Raw genomic sequence first — 22,742 nt, 5'->3', positions numbered from 1 at the left:
ATTAGTGTAACATAGAGAGTTTGAACTAGAAGATTTTCCCAGGCTGGACATGTTCCCAAGCGATATCTGTCCTCTGCACATTGGAGCAGCTTAGTGGTGACAGTCCAAGCACCAGGCCCAGAGGATGAACAGAATTGACTGTTTTCCCGCTCTGTCATTTTGAGCAAATCACGCTAACTCCTGGAGCTCCAGCATCCTCTGTGCACAGTGGGAGTGAATGGTTAGTAGCAAGCATGGAAAGTGTGTGAGTCTGGATAAAGGCACAGATGACAGGCGGTCTCAGTGAAACGGGCCATTGTAAAGCCAGCCTCCAAGAATAGGTGGTGTGACCCAGGGGTTTAACACACATGTAATGTGACTGTGCAGACTCTCCTTTAGAGAAATGAATATCCAGCAGCCTAATGTTAACAACAGCATCTGGTGGCTTGGACAAAAAGCAAAGGCTAGATGGGAACAACTTCCAAATAGTTTCCATTTCACTAAAGTTTTCAGATCACTATTTGTGGGCTCAATTTTGAGAAAATGTTATGCTCATGAAGTTCTTCTCTGGCATCACTAATGATGCCATCCTATTCACTTAAAAATCCCTGTGTGACATCTCCGCTCAATCACCACATTGTGAAGTGGGAATCTAAAGCCTCAGGTAATTTGTAACTCAGTTCCAAGCTCCTAGTTCAAGAACAGAAGCTGGGAAATAGGCTCTATAACCAGACCAATCAGAATCAGGTAAGAAGTAGCTTGTTGGCGATGAGCTTTTATTCTGAAGTGCCTATCTCACTCATGCTTGCAGAAACAAATACAGAGTAAAGAGAGATGTCTACTTGGCATACATATATTGTCTCCTGAGCTTCATGATGCTATTTCAGCATTGTGTGAATATATTCAGAATACCCAAAACCCAAATTCCCCCAAAATATGCTGACGTATTTATTAATCAAGTATCTATAGCATTTTAATGAATTAACATGTTAAAATATTAAAAATGGGAATGCACAAATACGATAAAAATACAGCTACTATACGCAAAATATTCAAAAATTAGGTATTGGCTACAAAATGTTAATATAATAAGACAAAGTTAACTGAAAAACGGAACTAAATACTAATGGAAGCTTATATTTGATTGAAAATAAATCAAGTTGTGTTCACCTTATGGTTTTCTTGTTCTCGAATTAATTTTTTACCCAGTTTAGGCCTACATGGTTCCTTCTAGTGAATGGAAATGGAAACAACCACTAGGAATGTGTTGTGGCACATTGGCACCATCAGGACTTGATTAGCATCGTGGCTATTCCACTTCTGACCTGTTAATACACCTGGAAAAGCAGCAGCAGCAGGTATTCCAAATACCTGAGCCCTTGTCACTCATATGTGAGTCCCAGATGGAGGTACTAGTTCCTGGCTTCTGCCTGGCCCAACCCCCAAACCTTAAGTGGCTGCAGCCACTTAGAGAATTTGAATTAGTGAGCGAAAGTACCCGCTCTAACTTCTCTCTCATTCCTCTCCTCTCTCTCTCCCTCCCTCTCGCTCTATTTCTCTCTTTATCTCTCTCTTGCATGTGCCACACTTGCCTCCTCTTCTGCAAGTAGTAAGCAAGTGCTAAAATATGTTTTGTGTCTTTCTGCTTAGGGACAATAATGATGCTGATAAGCACTTGGAGAGCACCTGCTGCTGCTGCAGCAATCATTAACAAATGTTGACTGTATTTGTATTCTGTTCAGGAACCGCACTTCCCTTTTGCTGATGCCCCAAGTGGCTCATCTCCTCTTCTCCAGTGGCTCTGGGCAAGAGTAAGCCAGATCAGCACCCACCATAGGCTTTACCTGAGAAAGTGTCAGAGGAATTTACACGAGTTCTTACAACTTGTTTTAACAAGTTCTGCAGGTGACTCTTAAGTTCAACTTTCAAAGGCATTCGAGTTGGGGCTGGTTCTATGATACAGCATGTAAAGCCACTGCCTGTGAATTCTGCATCTCATATGGGCACTGGGACGGAATTAATTAATTCCAAGGAGATTTCCCTGATTCTCCAGATCCTAAGTCATGTCCCCCATTTTCTGTATGTGTATGTTATGTAACATTGGCACCATCAGTTAGACAATAATGCCTTGACCCAGCAGGGTGGCTCAATGGCTGAACTCTCACTTTGCAAGTCCCTGGATCCCATATGGATGATGTTCAATAACCTGGCTATTCCACTTCCCATTCAGTTCCCTGTTTATGGCTTGGTAAAGCAATAGAGGAAAGCCCAAGGCCTTGGGAACTTGAACAAGTGTGGGAGACCCAGAGGAGGTTTCTGGCTCCTGGCTTTGGATTAGCTTACCTCTGGCCTTAATAGCCATTTGGGGAGTTAACTGGGAGATGGAAGATTTTTCTATCTCTTCTTCTCTCTTTAGATCTGGTCTGCTCTTTCAATAATAAATAAGTAAATCTTTCAAAAATAAAGAAAAAGGATAATTAATACGTTGGAAGACATTCAGATATTTGTAATTGCCTCACTGAAAGAATAAAGAATTCACATAATGTTACTGTTCCTTGGCATCCAGTGGCAAAGGTCAAGTCAGGGATGGGTTATACAGAGTTGGGTCAGAGCAATCACTGGCACTCCCAAAATCTGGGGCTGGGAGCAGGCCAGTTGGGAAGTATAGGTGACACCTCAGTTAGGTTGGGCTTCCCATTGATGAGCATGAAAGACAGAATGGTGATGGTGGTCTGGGTTGAAAATGGCTGCAGTGTCCCTTGACATGAGTGTGGACAGGCACTGGGGCATGCCAGACTGGGGTAGACTCCACCATTCACTGGTACTTGTGAGAGCCAGAATGGGAGTAGAACTAGTTGGGCTAGGTTTATGCTTCCACGGGGTCACATGGGAGCTGCATCAAAGCATGTACTAAGTGTGGCTGGACTGTAACACTGAGCAGTAAGAACCATTTGGGAAGTTGGGCAAGGCTACTGCTTCTGCCAGCAGAGGAGGTGGACTAAGTTATCCTAAACCAATTGCATGTGATCTGCCACTGAGAGGAGATCCAATAGAGGAGCTTGGGTAATTCCTTTAAAGGGCCCAGACCCTGCAGATAAGTGAAAAAACCAAAGCAAGGAGCATCCCAGAGCAGACCAGTTTACAGTACCTGCTAGCATACATGCGGTGGAAGTGCTGGCAAATCTGAGAACCACAACAGGGTGCAGGACAAGTAGGATCTGGCAACATCACCCATCAGAATGGGGGCAGACCCGTCCAGGCCAGGCTGCAGCACCCACTGGCTAATGCTGAGATGTGACGAGCCACACTAGATTGGACCTCTGCACCCCCAGCACAAATGGAATCAGTACAGGAATGGTGAGCCAGGTAGGGAAGCAGTGGGACTCCACTGCTGGACTACTGCTTAGGTTGGTGAGTGTAAGAGCTAGAACTGGAGGCCGACTAGGCTGGGCAGGGCTACAATACCTTTTGCCTAAATATGAACTGGGTTAAGGGGAGGGTCAGGCTGGGCTAACTGATTGTGTTCACTGGTACAGGCATGAGCCAGAATAAGGGCAGGCAGATTGGACTTGGCTGCATCATCAGCTGGCAATTTCTGGGACTGGGGGCAAAACTGCAGAATCGCCTGGAGATTGTGATATCCAAAGCAGGGATTTGGCCCATGGGGAGATTGTGGGCTCCTCTCTGATGGCCTACAACTCCCACTGGTGAGCATGGACTAGAGGCAGGCCTGGCTGGACAGGTGGTGGCACCTGCTGGCATGAATGTGTGCCACACCATCTCAATGGGATGTGGGACAGACTGGACCAGTCCACTGCATCTGCTGGCAAGCACAGGAATCAGAATTGGGGGACAGTCCAACGGGAGTTACCAGGAGTTGCTCTGACTGGGTTGTAGCATCCCTGTGGTATGAGGAGGCCAATAGTGTGTTGGGCATGGCACCACAGTACTCATTGGATTGGTGAGGGTGGAGGGTAGAACAAACTGATCAACTACCCAAGTGAAGAATGACAGCAAATATCTTGGCTAATGAAGACTCAGAGGAGACTATGACAGTCAGTCCACCTTGGAAGGATTTCCTCATCCATGTAGCAGTAATATCAGCACCCAGAACTATCCAAAACACAAGAGCAGAACCCTCAGGCTCCACAATGGGTACCCTAAAATGACATTGGGTGGTAGTTCCCCACCCTTGGGGTAATGTGGCGGTTGGAAGGCTGGGCACGGTTTATCTTCTTGTATCCACTTCTTCCTCATATTCAAGAAGAAGAAAAAGTGTGTGTGAATAGTGGTTTCACCCTTTATACCCTGATCCTCAACCCTCTTCACCCAGATCAGCTATGTAACTACCATCAAAAATAGAATTAAAAGAAGAGGGAGAAAAAGTGAGCCTGAGAAAATTACAGATAGCATGTAGTATTGCTGCCATTGTAATAACTAACCATTCTTTGTATTACTGTCATTTTCTAAATTGTTTCATAGCTGTGTTCTGTTTTGGTTTCTAGTATATGTCACTCTATCCTAACATTCACAAATATTCCAATCTTTTCTCAATATATGAAGCTTGGTCCTTCATTTAATTTCCAAATTCCTGACAGAATTTATATTTAGTGACTGTATTGGAAAAACAGTAAAAGATGTGTTCCTGAGTAGATGACTATTCTTTGTCCTATAGCACTTGGATCTTGGTGCCTCACAAGACCTTGTTGGATCTTACAGGGTCTTTCTGAGTCTCATTCCTTTGGATAGTTGACTGTCAAGGTCAGCTGGTACAACATGTGGGAGGACGTAGGTGTCACTTGGTGTCGCTTGGAAAGACACCTAGAGAGACACAACCATGTGTTTAAGGCGTAAAGGAGCATTCCCCAATCCTCATATTCTGTCCTCAGTGCTCAGCATGAGTGCAAACACAGTGACTATTTATCACTATACGCACTACCACAGATATGAAGTGGGTTCATTCCTTTGCAGCTTGATTCACATATGTGAAAAATGTTGACATTAAAATTTCATTCAAACCAAACATTTCTGAACTGATAGCTATCGATGCTCCTAATTAATGGAATCAATGTTCAAGCCTGAGTGTTGTCTGACAACTTTCAAATAAAATATTTGTATTGGTTTGAAAAGTGAGTTTTAGAAAAGCAGGAAGAGCCATATTAACAGAAACACAAAACACTTCCATCTGCTCATTCACTCCTTAAGCCGCTGTAATAACCATGATTATTCCAGGCTGAAGACAAGAGCCTGGAACTCCACTATTGTCTCCCATTTAGATGGTAGGTTTCCAAGGACATGGATCGCCTTTTCTTCTTAATCCAGCACATTTGTAGAGAGCTGGATGGGAAAATACTCCAGCAGGACTCAAAATTCCTGCAGGCATTAGATTTACTAGCTCAACAAAATACAGCTCAAAAAGCTGCCCAAATTGTACTCTTCATACAAAGAAAATAATGAAAGTGTGAAAATGTAAGCTATAGACTCAATGTTACTACTTGAACATCTGCGATCTGCAGCCATACAACATTATTAAATCATTTTTCCCCCTTAGGCCACCCTCACACATAGGTGAACTTCACGCTTCTTGCTAATTTTCTCTACACACACCACAGTAGCGAGGCAACTAAATGCTAGTTTCTCCTTCCCATTTCAAAGCTCGTTTGCATGCCATCTCAATGATCTCCACATTACTCTTGAGGCCTCATGAACAGCCATTGCTCCTGAGAGAAGGCGACACCCCAGAAGTCTTAGGTTCGATACCTCGATTCCTGCCTCCCAGTGTAACAACAGGACCTACACCTCAGATCCTTGTTAGTAACAGTTCATTCCCTGAAGGATGAGCCTTAAGCCTACTGTTCTTCTACATTCTTCTTTTGACCAGGGGAACAAGGTGGATGTGATATCTGAACAACGGCCATGTAAGTAGGAGCTGTGGAAATGCAGCTAGAGAGCACAGAAGGGCCGTGCAGGATGGTGTGGCAGCACATCCAAACAGCACTTCCCGAGGCTCTCCAACCCCCAGGTATGTGTGCAGCAGCACCTGTGCCATCATGAAGCCTGACCACAGTCTCCTCACTGAGCTGCAGATTAGGCAGCATTGCTTTCTATAGCCTGGACAGGGTCTGCACCATCATACTACACATGCTCAGGAACAAAAGGCCCTAAGAAGGTCCCGCTGTGTGAGAAGCAAGGCTTGTGGAGAGGCAGAGACAACCCTGTAGAGAAGGATCCAGGACTCAGGGACATGAAGATCTGGGGGATGCAGTCCGCCTGTCTCTCCCGTGTTTGGTGACAGGACTCTCTGTGTGTGCAAGCCCTGTGAGCTCTGGTGCTCAGAGGCAACGTAGATATGACTATCAGTATCCCCCTTGAAAGTTCATAATATGCAGTTTTGAAAAGACATTTTATTACCAGTAGTCATTAGAAGACCAGACAGGGTTCAAGAGCCATTCAGAGAGGAGCTAAGCGGGAGGAAGCATGAAGTACACAAGCCAGGAGCTGGCAGTGTAGCAGCTCAGAAGATGGAAAAGCATGGGGACAGATGGGTTTTCTCTCCAAGAATACAAGGAAGAGCAGCATAGGACACGGTGTGTGCAGTGCTGCACTTAGAAACCCAGATCCAAGCTAGAATATTCCAATGGACAAGCCAGGCCCTGCAGCCACCAGAGCAACCAGTTCCTCCAAATCCTCCCAGCAAGGTGAGGCTGGGACATGTCCCAAACTTCTGTGCCCAGCACACAGCCCTCGTGCCTCGTGCTTTAACCACTGCTGCCAACACCAGATGGTGTGAGGAGAGAAGGCAGCAATTAGGATAATCAGTACAAATCATCACAAAATTAATGGATAGCTAGCACCCCCCTGAGCACCATGAGGTTGAAGAATTGGTTGGACTCCAGAAAATGCCACAGACAACAAACAGGTCCACATTTCTGGGGCACTGCCTGTGTCCAGGGTACAATGCAGCAGAAAGAAGATAACTTTACCTGTTCCAGTTACAGTCAATCTGGTCAATGTGGATTTCAACTGAGTTCTTACGAAGAGCTGAGCCCACACAAATGCTCTCTTTCCTGAATGGAAACAAGACACACTGAATGCAAGACAGTGTTCACCTCCCTGCAGTCTGAATCCCGAATCACATGTAATATTTTTCCTGCAGATGTTGTTTTTGGTGTGTGCCCATAAGGCAATAATAAGGAGTGCAAAGCCCTGTGAACATGGAACACAGGGCTGGCACATCCATGCTGTCTTAAGTGTACCCCGTCAAGCTGGTTCTTGTTTTCAGCAGCCACAGTATAAGTATGGAGCAAATATGGTCATCTCTGGGTTACATAAGAGTAAGCAGAGAGTGAGATTGATCCTGCAATTTGCCCAAAGATATGCAGGGAGAAAATGAGGGGCAGGAGTCAATGTAACAGGTCAGCTTCTCAATTTATAATCATTTCAACCTAACAGCATGAGTTTTTAATACAGATCTTTAATTAATTAATTTTAAAATGTGTTTTTAGCCAAAAGTTAAATATACAGAGAGCAGGAGGACATAGAGGAAGATCTGTCTGCTGGTCCACTCCCCAAGTGGTTGCAACATCTAAAGCTGTGCCAATCCAAAGCCAGAAGCCAGCAGCTACTTCCAGGTCTTCCCCATGGGTGCAGGGTCCCAAGCATTTGAGCCATCCTCGACTGTTTTCTCAGGTCACAAAGAGCTGGATGGGAAGTGGGGCTGCTGGGACATGAACCATTGGCCAGATGGGATCCCAGTACATACATTGGGAGGACTTCAATTGCTAGGTACCATGCTGGGCTCTAATTTATTTTTGTTAATAGGAAAGGCAGATAGATAGAGAAATAGAGAGACAGAAAAGAAGATCTTCTGTGCACTGATTCACTCCCCAAGTGGCTGCAATGGCTAGACCTGCTCCAAAGCCCGGAGCCAGCATCTTCTTCTGGGTCTCCCACATGGGTGCAAGGTCCCAAGCCTTTGGACCATCTTCAACTGCTTTCTTAAGCCACAAGAAGCTAGCGTGATGGAAAGCAGAGCAGCAGAATCACAAACCAGCATTCATATAGGATCCTGAATTTTACAAAATGAACACTTAGCCACTAGGCTTTTGCTCTGGGCCCACTAACTCAGCTTTAGTAAGAGTCACTCCTATGTTCTAGGGTATTTACTTAAAAATAAAGCCTGATAAGTTCTGGGTTGAAATGTGGGGTAAGGCTTTTGGAAAATGGAACAACTATGCCTCACATCACTGCCACTCACCATCCAGGGGCTCTGAATGCATAATGGCACTCCCATGTTCTTCTTATATTTCAGCAAGAAATATCCAGTATGATGCAAGCTTTCTCATTAAAATTCCATAGCAAATGTGTGAGGTTGATAGCATTTATTCTCACTATGAAAACAAAAGGAAAATAAAAATTTCTCAACACAATTGAATAGAAAAAGCTAATAGAACAGGAATTCATTCTATTGATAATGATGAAATTCCTGGCACTGTGAAGTTATATCTGTTTCTAAATCTGTGGTTGCTTGTCTATATAAATATGCTGGCTTTCAAAAGTGGAGTGAATTCAGTGTTTCTTAAATCATCACACATTATTTTCATGATTATATGCATCATATAAGATGTTCATAGAATTTATTGTATGTTAGATATGTGTAGGCTGGGCTATATCGTACCAGACCTTTAGATAAACACATTGTGTATGGGAGGGGGCTTGGTGAGGACTCTTAACATTTAAATAGGGAGTCCCTTGTATATGAACTAAAATTGAAATGTCAATGAGCTAATCATAGGTGGTGGCTAGGACTTGTTTTCCTTTTTTTTTTTTTTTTTCTTTTTAATACACTGGTTACTCAAAACCATGTCAATTCCATAACATTGCAAATTGCTGTTGATGTTATATTGGGACTCTTAATTGACTGTGATGATATTCTGCCAGCTCAAACTTCAGACCAGAAAAGGTCTCCCCAAGAAACTGTTCAACCCATCTGGACAATAAGTAGCTGGACTCTATGCTTGGTATATGTTTGCAATGAAAGAATCTTGATTGAATTTGAACTGTAATACTGCATCAAGGTGGAGGAATCCACTGGGGGGAGGGGAGGGGGAGGGAGGGGGGGATTCCCAGAGCCTATGAAACTGTCACGTAATGCAAAATAATTAACAATAAAAAAAAAGATTCAAAAAAAATATATACATGCATGAAGAAGCTATGCATTGCCAGGTTCCAAGGCAGAAAATCAATTTCGAAGCAACAAATAAGAAGCCTGTATTTTCCACATGTGTAACTGCGATCAACAACACTCTGAGCCGCGAGCGACATTTAATGGTGAAGAAACCTGAGATGCACAGGGGAGTGCTTGTGTTGCGTTCCCAGTTCCACCTCATGACTTCAGCTTCCTGCTAAAGCTGACTCTGAGACTGAGCATGTAAGGAGAGTGACACATGTATCTCAAAGCCCAGAGATGTGTTTCACTGGGAAACTCACAGAGGTGGAGGTTTGGCCAGGATCTTCCCTAGGGAGGACTCTGCCGGGCATGACTCTGCCTTAGTTTATTCACTGTGTTATAGTGATCAATTCGCGCTCACACACACACACACACACACACACACACACACACACACACACTGGTTTCCTTCAACTATTACCAGAAAATGGGCCAGTCTCTGCATTGCCAACAATGTACAGGGTAAAGAAAAAAATATTTGATTTTTTTAAATTTGCTTTCTTCCCACTTGGCTCTTACTTTGCTGTTCAAGTTGTCATGGAAAAAAATTTCCACAAATATCTATGATCATTTTGTTATATAAGATTAATTACTGATACATGATACATTTCTATGAAACATAAAGATGACATTATGCAGGCATTCATGAGTGAAAAGTGTTCACCTATAATCGATTTCCAACATGGAAGACTGAATCACAATGCATGGCTTGCAGTCCACCCGTAGTACTTGCACTCTTTCTGTAGAAGAGAGTATGACTAATGAGTAAAGTCTTGAGCTCTAGGGACGGAAATTCCTGGAACTGCTGTTTATATGCCGAGTGAAACTGGTTGAACCATAAAACGGTTCTAACAGCTTCTATCTCCTGGGGCTTCTGTAAAGATTAAATAATGGGTATACTGTAAAGCATACTAAAAAGCTCATTCATTCAGAATGCATGGTGATGCCGAGACAGGGACACGTGCACACAAAGAGAACTTTCTTTTTCTGTTTCCCTTCCCAAATGGACTTAGGAGCAAAGTCTGGGTCAGTCCGAAGCCAGGAGCCAGGAATCTGAATCCTGAAGTCCTAAGTCGGTCCCTCAAAGGGTGACAGAGGCTCAAGTACTTGGGCCATCTCCCATTGCCTTCGTAGGTGCAGAAGCATGGGGCTGGATCAGCAGCAGAACAGCAGGGATACAGATAAGTTCTCAAAAATGGGATACCTGCAGTGCAAGGGAAAGCTTAACGTACTCTGTCATATCTCTAGCTTCACCGTGAAGCATTTTTCATAGAGCATGGCAAGCTCCAATACTTTTAAGACTGTCATTGTTGTTAAGTTTTCTTCCAATTTTGAGAGAGATAAATTCAGTAGGAAATCTCATCCTCTGTTTTACTCCTGAAATTCCTGCTACAAGCAGGAATAAACCAGGAATGGTGGTGCCAGGAATGCAATCCAGGTCTCCCACCAGGGTGACAGGAAGCTGTCACCTCTGCTGTCTTCCATGTTTTCCCTTGTTGTGGGGTGCAAGCAAGATCACACCAGACACATCTAAGGCTTATTAAGTAGTCTTTATTAACCAAGCCAGATGATAGCAGGGCCCACTAGAAATAGCAAGCCACAATTCCATATGGCAACCAGTCAAGCAAAATCCTAAGAGGAACAAATGGTCATTACCCTGAAGTCCACCTGTTAAACTGAACATCCATGTCACAGCTTCCCAAGCAACATAAGTTATCCTAAGGGACATACAGCAAATGACCTGGACATACTTCCAAAGCTGCAGACATTCTCCTTTCTCTGGCTTCTCTGCCCACTTTTCACTACTGCTAAGCCTCACCAATCCTTGGATACATATTGAAATACACAAATTAAAAATGCAAAGCATCTTAATATTGCTATCCTCAATATCCCGTCCAAGCAGTGAACAGAGGGTGAAGAATACAGACACATATGGCCCATGTTCAGAGAATACCTGTCCTTGTAGTTTGTCCATGGAAAGCCAGAGAGCAGCTAGGTACCAGGGAGGCCAAGAGTCGGAGTGCTGGAGTTACAGAGGCACAGGACCAAACGAGTCCCTCATGATAACGAGCCTTTATAGGGGCATGTGAGGAGAGTGGTTATATGACAATGCACTGCCCCCTCTAAGGTTCCAGGTGATGATAGGCGAGCACCACAGGTGGGCAGGAGGAAACATGTAGATGGTGGTGGGGGAGTGGCTTCCGAGCTCATGAACGTGAACTAGGCCAAATATCTGTCACTACTATCATTGTAAATTTATTATCATTTCATCATCAAATATTGTAAAACACATGTTCAACTAAAAGATATATATAATATATATAATATATCATTAGTAAATATAATAATATAATTAATAAAATTATAAAATATATATAATTTTCCTAGCAGAAAGCAAGGGTGCTTTGTTTTTTTTAACTGAGGGAAAATAATATGGTCATTTGATTTGTGCCATTTGGGTGAAAGAATATTTGTTCCAAGCAATGTTGCAGTGATTTTCAAATAATTAAGTTAAAGTGGTGAATACATAATCAATAGATGGGTATAAAGGGAAATGTTAGTGATGCATTTGGATGCCTCCAAGCATGAGCTACCATTTCTCAGAAATAACTGTATATATTTTTTTAGACTACAAAGGCTTAGAAACTGTGGTTTCTTAGATCTAAGCACACATTTGCTTCAAAATATGTCTATCCAGAATTTTTCCCCAGAAAAGTCAAAATTCTAGATGGCTTCTATCAGTCATAGTTTTATCATCACTTCCTAAGAGATCTGAGGAAATGAATGAGATTCAGGTTGAGGATAGACAATCTCTTGGGGCCTGACTGACTTCATTTTCATGCTATTTGAGAATGTAAAGTCATGAATACTCTTGTCTATTATGGACAGCATTGTGGATAGAACAAGCACTGTGAAAATTCACAGGTCCAGCTATCAAACCAACTCGGCCACTTAGAACGTGTCTCCTCATAGTTTTCCTAATACAATCAATCTTCAATCAATCCAACTATGGAAGGAAACTAATCACAACTTCACAAGAAACATATGGAGATTAGATGAAAATAAAATGAGTATATGGATAAAGTCCCCAGCTCTAGCTTTGCTCTGATCCAAACTCAATTAGTGTGGCAATATTGGGAGTGAGCCAGTAGATAGAAAATTTCTCTTTTTGTCTCTCTCTCTCTCTGTAACACAGATATTTGAATATTAACTGAATCTTTCCTAAAACACTAGTGTAAAACATTAGACAATGGTAGAACCAAGAGTAGAACTTTCATTTCTTTGCGATAGGAACTCATTCATTGAAAAGATGATTGAATGACTACCACAGTACAAGGCAGTATGACAATTTTCCTGAAAAATAAAATACTTACCTAGTAACTGGACAGTTTTAATTATTCCTAGCACAGACATTTTAAACATGACAATTAAAAAGTGGCCAATTTCTCTCACAAGTTGTGATCTCTTTTGTAGATTCTGTGATTTTGTAGTTGGTGGTGAGGGTATCTGTTTGTTTTGTATGATTATTCTTTTATTTATTTTATATGCCTATTGTAGATTTAAACATTTGAAATGGTGATAGTTGTAGTATTACCTCTTTTGCCATTGCCTTTAGGCTTATTAAAGAACCAGAGGAAAGTTTTCAGAATGAACTGATAACTGAGTGGTAGAAGAGGAGGGCTGCCAGAGGAAGTTTCAATGTACTATGTTTATTCACCTAGCCCAGAGGATCTGAGATGCTTTGAGTGATACCCAGGAGTCATTTGCTTCTCCAATAGATATGAGTCCTAATGGTGAGCACCGTTTGCAAGGTAATCCTGCTACTTTATTCAACTAAACTTATTCTGACTTAAACTACCGTAGGCTGGAGCCTACCAGACCACCAAAGAATCGCAAAAGATCATGACATTGCTGACCGATCAGTAGTCTTGCATATATTCACCTCTCAGCCAAAATGTCTGTGTACAAGGACCTTCATGTCTAACTCCACAGGGAGTTCAGAAACAAACCGATCATTGTCTGGCTCCTTACACTGCACTAAGAAATAAAGACCCAGTTTCTTCAACCACCTCCATGTCAGTAGTTGGCTTTTGTCGTGTGTTGGGTAAGCAGATGATTTGAGAGGTTCTACTGCAATGCCTTCAATCAGTTTGGAGTGTTGTACAGCAAACAAAAATTTGACAGGATGATTTCCACTTTAGCTATGCTATTTTCAAATTCGAGAGTCATACACTGTGACTTCTGATGTTGTATTGAGATTGTGTGATCAAGAAGAATGTTGCTGTGTTATGAGATGTATAGTCGAGAGTGCTTGCTCTAAATCATTATTTTTTGGATGTCATGTACTTGTTTTTTTAAATTTTGTGGTCAATGTAATATGCTTTGAATGGCTGTAGAACAGTCAAAATAATACTAATTCTCACGCAGAATTGAAATAAGATGTATTGGGGGTGGGGGAGACAGAATAAACTAATTTGTACATACATGGCATGGATCAAAGAAAGAGAAATACCCCAGTGCTAGTTAAATTATTCCAGGATTGAATTCTTAACGCAGCTGCTGCTAATTTTTCTTTTTCTCTAATGTGTTAAATTAGTAGGTATTGTAAACATTGCCTCACAGAGAAAATAGTTGAATAAATGGCTGAATTTGGACATATAAACAAGAGATGATGGAATGAAATGCAGAACAGAAAGTGTTTAGGGATATAGTCAAGACAGCTGTAAAGGAGCAAATCCATGGTGTTGTAGTTGCGTTAAGGGAAATTAAAGAAAATCACGAGACTGTTTACATGTAGTGACCTAAAAAGGAGTGATGAGTGAGACCCTGTAGGCTGTAATTGTAGAATCATGCAGTCTAGAAACTGTAGACTTAGTGATAAAGAGCTGGTAATTCTGGCTTCTGATGCTTCTGGAAGCTGTTCCTGTGTAGGCTTCCCCCTATAAGAAAAGGAACCCCAACTTCCACTTGCTGAGTGTGATCTGGATAAGACCGCTGTGATGTGTCACTTATTCTGAATTCCATTCATTAAGATCATCACATTATTTTATGGCAAAGAACACAGAATGGGACACTAGATTACTATCATACAGTATGATTGTCATGTTTCGAATAAAGAAATTGAAACTCAGCGAGGTTAGAATCATGAAAAAAAAAACAGCAGCAAATTCAGCTTAATGCTTGCTTAATGACTCTGAGGCACTATACTTGTTTGTCCATTATTTAGTTTTAACATTAGTTCTCTGAAGGAGATTATCTTCTATTTTACAGCGAAAAAAAAAAAAAAAAAAAAACGTAAGACTTGAAGAAGTAGAGGGAATTTTCTCAAATATAACCTCTCATTTAAGATGAAGATAGATTTTACAGTGCATCTACTCCAAGACTCATATTATTAACCACTGAACTGCAATGAAGTAACATCACTGTTATGTGCCATAGTCTCTGCAAGGAATTGACTCAGTGCAAATAGAGTGTCAGAATAATGCACAGTGGATACTAATTAGAAGAAGTCACTGTGCCCTCCTAAATATTGCAAAGGGGTGACTATATGGCCTTGATATGCTACCTCTGGGACTCCTGCATTCTTCAGTAGAGTGCTCAGGTTTGAGTCACAAACCTGTTTGTGATTTTAGCCTCTCACTGATGTATGCACTAGGAGGCAGTAGGTGATGGCTCCAGTATCTGGGTTCCTGCCACTCTTCTGGGAGATGTTACTGGAGTTCCAAGCCCTGCCCTCAATTGAGGGCTATTGCAGGCATACATGGAAAACACAGAACAATTTCAGCATGCCCTGTGTCTTTTATTTTCTGGGACATAACTGATTTTAAAAATGAAAAATATATATTTAGTAAAGAGCCTTGCTGGCTATACATGGGTCCTAGATCTAGAGCTTGATATTTAGTGAAGAACATGGCTACACCAAAGCCTGAAGGGCAGTGAGCATCAAAGGCCCTAGCCCAGAGGAGGCCACGGTCAGGAACTGGATTGCAGTCACCAAACAAAACAACAGGTACACGTTCTAAATTTAGAAAACAAATGTCTTCTCAGATATTAAAAAGGTGTGTGTGGGTGCGTGGGGAGGCAGCCTTGTGACATAGCTCCTTAAGCCTCTGTGACACTGACATCCCTTATGGACACAGGTTCGAGACCCAGCTGCTCCACTTATGATCCACCTCCCTGTTAATGTGCCTGGGAAAGAAGAAGAAAATGGTCCAAGTCTTACAGCCCTACATCCATGCGGAAGACTCAGATAAACTCTTCACACCTGTCTTCAGCCTGATTCAGCATAGACATTGTGAACATTTTGTGAGTGAACAGCAGATGGAAGATGTTTATATCATTCTTTTCTATATCTGTGTCTTTCAAGCAAATGGAAGTAAAGCTTAGAAGAAAAGAAAGTACAGAGATGGAACAAGTATGTTTTAAAAAAAGGATTTGGTAGATTATGTGCATGAAATAAGTGGAAAATTGGGGACTTCAGCAGAAAGAATGATAACTGAAAATAGTAAAAGTGAAAAATGCATGTATGAGATATATAGTTAATGAACTTAGCTATACAAGGCACAAAGCTGTTTTCATGACTTGAGTATACAGGTATGTGGAAACGAGAGAGAGAGAGAGAGAGAGAGAGAAAGCTAAACAAAAGAGAAAGCTAAACAAACAAACAAACAGGCCATCAGAGATAAAAGATGACATCAAATGTCTAACATCAAAGTAGTTGAAACTTCAGAGGACAAGAAGGGAGAGCAGGGAGAGTACAAGGTTGCCAGTAACGTTCCAGTGTGGACATCTGTAGACTCACGCAGCAGGAGATGCTGGAGCTCTGTGCTGACCTGGCTCCTTGGCTCAGTGCAGACCTGGAACCATGGTGACTGAAGGTCTCAGCAGAGAACACACCTACAGAGACCGGGAGGGAGTACCCTCCTTCCTGTTCTTTCCATGTGTTCACTTGATTTTGTTTTGAGAATCAATAAAATCAAAAGCTGATTCTTTTGATTTGAAAAGGAAATTTGACACGTCTTGAGGCTGACTCACAAAGAAAATTGAGAGAGGGCAGCAATGGTTGTGTCTAGTTAGTTGCTTCCTGTTGCTAAGTTGCCACTTGAGATGACTGTGTGCCATTCTGGGAACAACATGGCTTATTGCCCCAGCACCACTGTGATTCCACCTTACTGGTAGTGAGCAGTTGGGAGTAGTGGTTTGGGGAGCTGGATCCCTGCCACCCATGTGGAAACCTAGACTGAATTTCTGACCTAACCCAAGCCACTGAGGGGTGGATCAGAGAATGGGATTTTTTTTTCTCTCTGTCTCTTGAATAAATAACATAATCAATGAAATTATTTATTTTTAAAGATGGAGTGGGCGTAATGATTCAGTGTATTAGGCCTCCATCTGGGACATTGTGTCCATTAACAAGATGGCTGATTCTAATATTTGGCATTCCACTTGATACAGATTGTATAAACACATCCTGGGAGGCAGCAGGTGAAGATTCAAGTACTTGGGCCTCTACCTGTTATGTGGGACACCAGCATCATGTTCCCTAAACCTGACCCAGCCCTTGGATGCTGCAGACATTTGAGGGAGTGAAGCAGAATGTAGAACAAATATCCTTCTTTCATTTATTTCTCTCCCCCTCTTTGTCTTCCATGTAGATGAACACACACACACACACACACACACACACAAACACACACAATGATTGAAACCAATACTGAACTGCATCCAATTTTACAGGAGAAATGATTATGAAAGAATATGATATAAAATTGTATGTGGAGAAGTTAAACCAGATCAAAGGGAAAATTCCTAGAGTTGTGAAAACTGCTAAAGGAATGCAATACAAATTCCAAGTTCTCAACAGAACTAAGTAATAAGCAGATTGAATGAATTTAGGCTCATTATTGAAAATTAACCACACAAAACACTTCCTGCTTACTCTGGTATGGAGAGAAATGAGAAGAGATGTGGGAGGTTCTGACTTCTGGGATCCTGTAGAGAGAAATTTGGCTTCAAGACAAGGGAAAAGTGACTCAAAGGATGCTCAGGGGTCTGAGAAGCTGACGGGCCCTCATGGGCCCAGAGACTAGAGTTGAAGGGACCGCTGTGAACCCAGGGAGCATCACAACACAATCCTAATGGAATGTGTGATGTTGTATGTCATACAATATTGATGCCTAAGACTATTTCATTCCTGCCAATGTCTCCCACTTGCTAATGAAAATATCTGTATTCTGCTGTGTATTACTTAGATTTATGAACAAAATCTCGCATTCCATTCCTGATATTGAAGACTCAAAGTCCAACATCAGATGGTCCTGTTGGTTTGGTATCTAAGGAGGGACTAGCAGTAGATGCTGACAGTTTCACCACAGTCTTCACCTGTGTGGAAGGGAAGGCTTATATCAAATCAGTAAGCTCTGGAGAGACTGGGAATGGCCAGAAGCAGGTTTCTATAACCATCCTGTCATGAGAAGCAACAGGGGTCCCAGGGCAAAAATCTGAATCCCCTTTGTGGACTTGTCCACAGTTACCTGGGATCTCCCTCTAGGCCCCACCTGCTAAGGATTCCATCATCTCACAATACTGAAAGTTTGGGGACTAAGCTTCTAATGTGTAAACCTGTGGAGCATCCTCAAACCACATGAAAGCCCCACTTTTGTATTCTGAAAGCATAACATGACAGAACACACTCAGATCGTCACCAATTTTCTTTTTCATAATACAGTTCCGTAGGCTCAGGGAATTCCCCTTTCACCATCCCTATTCCCCTAGAACCACTGTTTTCCCATTTATTATTGCAACAATATAGTCCTTCAGCAACAGTCACAAATCTATCATTCAGCTGTTTAAATGTATCCTGACATTGCAGGTAGAGACAATGGTAGAAAGTCCAGAAACCTAGTGTCAAGATATAATTAACAATTTCATTGGGAGTTCTTTTATCCAGGAGTGGAGATGAATACTGCAATGTATCTTCATTTCTTAGTATGCTATTCTCCAATATACAATCCCTCTAGACGAATATGATGCTTTACTCAGATGTCTTGGATGTGGTATCTACACGTTTGTAGACAAAGGTATCAGAGGAGATTTGGACTTCAAGTTAATACAAGGGAAAGCTAAGCCTCGTCCATGGTTGGCTGGAACAGCTTGCTTCTAGAAGACTTGATATCCTACATCTCAGAAGCTAGGGATATGCCTTATTTGTGGGTAGGGCCTTTAAGATAAACAAATTTGGGCCCAGTGTGGTAGCCTAGTGTCTAGAGGCCTTGCCTTGCACAAACCAGGATCCTATCTGGGCACCAATTCATGTCCTGGTGGCCACGCTTCCCACCCAGTTCCCTGCTTGTGGCCTGGGAAAACAGTTGAGGACAACCAAATGCATTGAGAGCCTACACTTAACATGGGAAACCAGGAAAAGGCTCTTAGAAAACCTGTCAAAACAAACCTAAATAGCTAGCAGACATATGAAAAAATGATCAAAAAAATGATCAAACTCCTGATTAATAAGGGAAATTCAAATTAAAACAACACTGAGGTTCCATTTAATTTCAATAAGAATGTTATACATAACATCATATCATCTTAAATTAAGGCAAACATGTGGTATTTAACCTTTTGGGATTGGCTCATTTCCCTTAGCATTATGGTTTCCAGTTTGGCCCATTTGGCCACAAAGAACTGCATTTTGTTTTTTTTAATAGCTGAGTAGTATTCCATGGAGTAGATGAACCATAGCTTTGAATGTTATATGTTGTGTATAAACTAAAATTGAAGTATAGGTGAGGTGGTCACAGAAGGTGACTGGGAACTCGAATTTACTTTTAACATATTGGTTACTCATTACTATGTCAATTAATTCCATAATGATGTAAATTTTTGCTGATGGTATGTTGGAGCTTTCAATTGACTGGGATGATACTCTGCTGGCTCTGTCTTCAGACCAGAGAGGGTATACCTAAGAAGCCGTTGAACTTGACTGGACAATAAGATGTTGGACTCTATGTTTGGTATACGCTTGCAATGGGGGAATCTCAACTGAACTTGAGCTGTGGTTATGCAACTAGGTGGAGGAATCCACCAGGGTGAGAGGGTTTGGGGAGGGGTGGGGAGAACCCAAGTATCTATGTAATTGTGTCACATAATACAATGTAATTACTGAAGTTAAATAATAAATAATTAAAAAAAATAATAATTTCAATAAGAATGGCTCACATAGATGAAACTGCCAACAATACCTACCTCTGGGGAGAAAGGAATCCTGCCCTACTGTGGGAATGCAGGCTGGTGCAGCCACTATGGAAGTCAGTATGGAAAATACTCAGGTAACTGAAAATGTACCTACCATATGACCCAGCAAATGCACTCCTGGGAATATATCCAAAGAACCTGATAAATGAGAAAGAAACCTGCACCCCTATGTTTATTACAACACAATCAACACTTGCAAACACTTGGAGAGAACCTAGATGCTCATTGACAGAGGATTTGATAAAGAAACTGGTTCATCTATTCTATGGAGTACTATTCAGTTATTAAAAAGAATGAAATACAATTGTTTGCAGCCAAATGGGCTGAATTGGAGACCACTATACTAAGGGAAATGAGACAATTCCAAAAGGCCAGGTACCACATGTTTGCTCTAATGTAAGATAACTTCCATCAAAAATTTCAATGCTAATATGGCTAGGAGTGGTTTTTCTCGTCTTCTTATAAAACGGCTCTTTCTTGTTTCAAATTGCACTTTTGTAAAGTCAAATCTAATTATTTTTGCTGTAAATATTATCTTTTCCCTCTTCCTAGTTATTTGTATCTTTTGCAGTACATCAATTAATCATCCATAAGAGATGGATTGCTTGTAAACACTTGAGATTGTAAATGTCCGGTTCAACACTGTTGTGCTACATCTCATGAGTAATGCAGACCTAATTTTTCATTGTAATTTTTTCAGCCCCATAAGCTAGCATCTATTCTAGAAGGTTTCAATTCCTGTTTTCACTACTCATGAAGCATTTTTATTTTAGTGACATGTTTGTTAACTTCATGCAGATGAAAATTTATTATTTTCACCCTCTGTGGACAGAGGTTGTATATTTTAGGGGATATATCATGGAATTGTAGCGAGGACTGATATGTTCAGATATGAAGACAAAGTGCTGCATGTCTCTGTACATACAGACAAAAGATGGGCTCCTAGGGACAGAACTGAATACATCCTAACAGTAAGATGCTGGTCTCTCTGATAATGTCTATGCCTACATTGTCGGGAAATACTTCAATAACAGCTTGGGTTGTGACTGTACATGCAGGACATCCATTGTAAAACTAGAAGGGAAATCAATTGGGGAGGTAGTAGGGAGGGAACCTGGGGAAGGGTATGGCAACCCCAGAGCCTATGGAACTATATCATAAAATGAAATAAAAAGAAATAAAATAAAATAAAATAAAAATTTTTCTATATAAAAACAAACAACAGCAAAAAGATATAATAAGTTACAGGATCCTGGCTTCAGATCGACTCAGCTCTGGCCATTGTAGCTACTTGGGGAGTGAATCAGTGGATGGAAGATCTTCCTCTATGACTCTCCTCCTGTCTGTATATCTGACTTTGTAATAATATTAAAACAAATCTTTTAAAAATAAAAGATAGACAATAAAATAAAGTCATACTTCACAAGGGTCACTCTAAATCCCGAGACCAGATTTCTCACAAAATGCCACATGAGGAATCTGAGGTGAAGTCACAGGGAAGCAGCTAGGCAGTAGCAGGAATGGACAGCAACAACAGAAGTTTCTAACAAATAAAGGAGTCCTTCTTCAAAGCATTTGGCTTGTCAACATGGAGATCTCTGCTGGCTGGCCTTCAGCTTCAGGAAAGTTTCAATGTCTGGGAACCAGGGTAGCAAAGCAACGGGTGAAGTTTTTGCTTGTAATACCCACAGTCTGCATCTAAGTGCCACCTACAGCACCAGTTCAACTCCCAGCTGCTCCATTTATGAACCATTTGTGAGCTTCCTTGGGCCTGGATCAAACCTGGTTATTGAAGCTATTTGAGGAATAAGCCAGCGGGTAGAAGATCTTTGTCCCCCTTTTCTCTGAATTTCAAATAAATACATCTTTTAAAAAATAAACAACAGAATCAACTTACACCACTTGAAACCACCAGACTATGTTAAAAAATTGAAACTGTTGTCTAAAACCAGCAGCAACAACAAGAACCTCATATTTTACTAGCATATATATTGAAAAATATATTTTATAAATATGTGCTATGTAGTGTAACAAGTAATGATGTAATGACAGCATTTTCTGAAAGAAAAATAATGACAATGTAATATTAGGGAGAATAGATTGCAAAGCAAAGAAATAAAGGTTATTTTATGAAGAACCATTGAATACACGAGGAAAACACAATGGCTCATGACGTTTATGCACCCAGCAAAATATAAGAGGCAAAATATATCAGAATGTTATGCAGACATAGGAAAGCTGGCTATTATCATAGGAAATTTCAATGCAACTCTTTTTGTAACTGGGGGAAGAAGTAGGGAATATGGAAGAATATTAAAGATATTAAAAAACATTAAATATATGAATACATCAAAATAATGAAAAACAACTGATTCTATCCATTCAAAGAATGAATATTTAAGGCCCAGACAATCTGACTGAATATATCTTATCTAATGTGTTGTTCTAATTCCTGCTTTTATTTGAAGGGTGGGAAGACAGAACTAGACAGTCAGCCAGATCTGTGGTTCACTCCTTCAGTAACTGGACCAGTCAGGGTTTACCAGGTTGAAAGCTGTGTTCTAGAACTGAATCCAACATGAACTCTCCAGCATGAACAATTCAGGCATTCAGAAAAGGAATGTAGGAGTCCTAAGCTGCGAGTTAACTAGTGCCCTAAATACCCTGGGCCAAACATTTTAGCAATATTTTTGCTTAAGTTTAATTTAATTTTTATTTGTTTCAAGAAAGCAAAGTTCATGGATTTCATGTATACAATTTCAAGCACATAATGTTTCCCAGGTTCCCTTTTCTTTCCTTCCTATCTTTTTTCTTAACTTTTGTGATAAATTGCTTTCATAGCTTTTTTATAATCACATAGCACTTTATAATCACAATCATTATCCCTCTCTGATTTGTTGTGCAATTTGTGTATTATTGAAACTGAAATGCTAAAATTTTATTATTATTCAGAAAGCTTAATATAATATGATATAATTTGTACAATATAACCTTCTATTATAATCTATAATATGATCTTATTATACAAATTATATGCCATCAAAAATACCTGAGAAATAAAGGATACTAGTAGATAATACTGGCTAATTTATCTATTGAGTGTTGTTAAGTACTATTTCTTATACCCAAATGGTTAAAAAAATTAAGAGATTCTTGCAGCTACAGTGACATGAACTAGAAATTATTCCCTTCTGCCACAACCATCAATATTTTGAAAATATTTGTTTTCAAGGTCTACAGAAAGGTCTACAAGGTCTACAAGGTCTACAGAAAGAGAGAG

The sequence above is a fragment of the Ochotona princeps genome, chromosome 3, assembly GCF_030435755.1.
Source record: "Ochotona princeps isolate mOchPri1 chromosome 3, mOchPri1.hap1, whole genome shotgun sequence".
NCBI lineage: Eukaryota > Metazoa > Chordata > Mammalia > Lagomorpha > Ochotonidae > Ochotona > Ochotona princeps.
Note: the sequence above shows the minus strand (reverse complement) of the source record.